We start from the raw sequence: 2,790 nt of genomic DNA, 5'->3' as shown, positions 1-2,790 counted from the left end.
TATCATTTTTAGATATTGCTGGATTCAATTTGCTAATATTTTGCTTAGGATTTTTACATCTATGTTCATAAAAGGTAATTTTAAAATTTTTGTCATGATATCCGTGATGGTTGTTGCTTTCAAACTATACTTACTGACCTCAAAAAGTAGTCAGGGAGTAATGCTTCTTTTTCTGTTCCCTGGATGAGTATTTGTCAGATTGTCTAACTCTTCTTAAATGTTTGGTAGAATTCATCAGTGAAGCTATCTGGCCCTGGACTATTCTTCACAAAAAGGATATTTTTATGGATCCCTTGGGAAAAGAATGGAAATCTCGAGAATCATTGTTGGGAGATTTCTGAGAAGTAAGACAGAGAGAGAGAGGTGGTGGTATATGGCATTTCAAATTAACTGACATGTTCCTAAAAGGAAAATTGCCCTTGGTTTCCACTCTTGGTTCTCACCACACTTTCCTGAGCCACAGGTCTATGAGATAACAGGTCTATGAGCATAGGAGTGTATGGCCCAGAATCAGGTCTTTTAGAGAAGGCCCTGTTGTTGGGCAGAGTGCAGTGAGGAGGAGGAGGAGGAGGAACTGGTTTAAGCAGACAGAGGCTCTTTGTTTGCTGTTTCTCTGTAAATGAGGCAACATTTGGAAACAACAAATATTGGTTCAGAGAACTAATGCTGTTCTGCCCACCCTCTTCAGGTCAGCTACCCAACACCCCTGCACGTACACACAAGTTCAGCTCTTTCTACGGGGGGCCAATCTTGTTGAAATTTAAGACTTTCATTCAGTTTATAATAGAAGATTTAGGTCATGACTTGGATTGTTCTGTAACTGGAAAATCTCTCATATTCATATTCGCTCTTTCCTCCTTTCTTCCCTTCCTTCTTCCCTCTCTCTCCTCTTCTGGATTAAAAAAAAAAATCAACATCAAGAAGGCAGCTGTGGTCTGCAGAAGGCTGGGGCACTTAGGAGATTTGAGTTCAAGTTCCAGAGCTCTGTGAATGAAGACCTGTTATTTCACTGTAGTGTCCACATTTAAACAATGGTTAGGGTTAGAAACAGTGCTTGGCACATGGAAAGGCTGCAAACATGAGACTTTCCATCTGAGCATAAGCCAGGGCATGCCTGAAGTTCTGCAATCGGGGTACTTGGTGGACCAGTCCCTCTGCAGACTGAAACCTGGGGCTGCATCTCTGGAGAAACTGCAGGGTTGGGAGTGCCCTGTCTATCCCTCTCTCGTACGAGCTCTGTGTGTCCCTGTTTCCCAGGAGAGGGAGTGTCCCTGGTGAATGGATGTGTACATTCTAGAACCAGACTCATGATTTTGCATCTGACTCACCAGTCGACTTTGGACACATTATTAACCTCTCAGGGCCTCAGTGTTCTAATCTCATTTGTGAAATTGGGATTCAAATGCACCCATCAGAGGGTTAGCATCCAGTAGAGCTCTCCGTGAGTGTTAGCCATCATTAAGTGGTGAGGGACAATGAGTTTTCTGACTCGAGTGTCTGTAATGTAGAATTAAACATAATAAGGGAGAGTACAGGCATAAGTGTCACGGCCCACCAAGGACATGAAACTGTCATGTTAACCTTTACCTCCACATACACCCATACTCTTTACAAATGTGGGCACAGCCATACAACCAGGGTGCTATACACATGTACACCCCATAGCCTGCCTTGCTCCCTTCGAGGGGCTTAGCCTATGCCTGTCCCTGGAGGAGCTGCCTCAGGAAAGGCTCACTATGTGAGTGCAGTAGGGGCCCAGGGAGGAGAATCATGGTCCATTGACCTTCCATGGCCTCCACCAAGCTTTCCTGAGTTTGTGGATTAGCTCAACATTTAGCAACTCTCTGTCCTACTTCCAGGAAGACTGCAAGCTCACTATAGGGCCTAAGGAAGGCATCAGTTGACCATGGGTATGTCTGCTCTGCAGTGTCCTCTCCCAGCTAGCTCTGCCCCTCACTTTCCTCTCCATCTTCATCTCCATACCTCAAGGACCCATGTGAAGCCAGACCCCCTCCCCTCAATGCCTTTCAATTATGAAAAGAATAGAAATGTATAAGAAGAAAAATTAGTTTATATTTGTTTAAAAAGTTTAAATATATTAGTTTAAAAAGTCACTATTTTTTTTCTAATAAGGTTGTACAATCAAAACCTTTTGGAGACTACTTAGCTGGAGAGTTAGGGTGACCCAGGTCATTGAAATCAGGCCACATCCACCCCTGGGTCTCTTTCTTTGAGCTCATGTGTCACTTTGTTCTGAGTCTCTCAGAATCTTGACCACATTCCTGGGTAGCTTCTTATGGGAGAGAATTTGTCTCTTCTGTGACTCTGTCCCTAGACCAAGATGTCCAGGAGGCTGCATGAAGGGAGGGAAGATGTCCAGTCCAGGAGCCTTGGCTCAACAGGGCACATGGGGAGAGAGCAGCCCCCCTGGGAACAAGTGAAGGGTGTTGAGCCTGTTGTGTTGTGTTTTTTTTTTTACCTGAGGCCAGCTTTATTCTTCTTCGACACCCTCCTCAGGTAGGTCTTTGCCAGTCATTCTCCGGTTCTAATCTGGATCTGGGAAGTTCCCTTCCCTCTTTCATCGGTGCAATGAGCACCTAGGACCAGCTCTGCCATCTAGGGATTCAAGAACAGAGCCACCCACTCCCCACCCTACCCTCACCCCCTCCTCCCAACCAGCTGCAGTTCTACTCCTGCACAGAGGCAGCACACAAGAACAAAGGATTGGTTTTTCTTTAGTTTCCTTCCAATCAGCATTTTTGTGCTGGACTCCTTCCATGGGTCTGACCC

The sequence above is a fragment of the Plecotus auritus genome (genome assembly GCF_963455305.1).
Source record: "Plecotus auritus genome assembly, chromosome: 6".
In the NCBI taxonomy this organism is placed as follows: Eukaryota; Metazoa; Chordata; class Mammalia; order Chiroptera; family Vespertilionidae; genus Plecotus; species Plecotus auritus.
The sequence above is the reverse complement of the archived record's forward strand: the minus strand, read 5'-3'. Positions refer to the sequence as shown.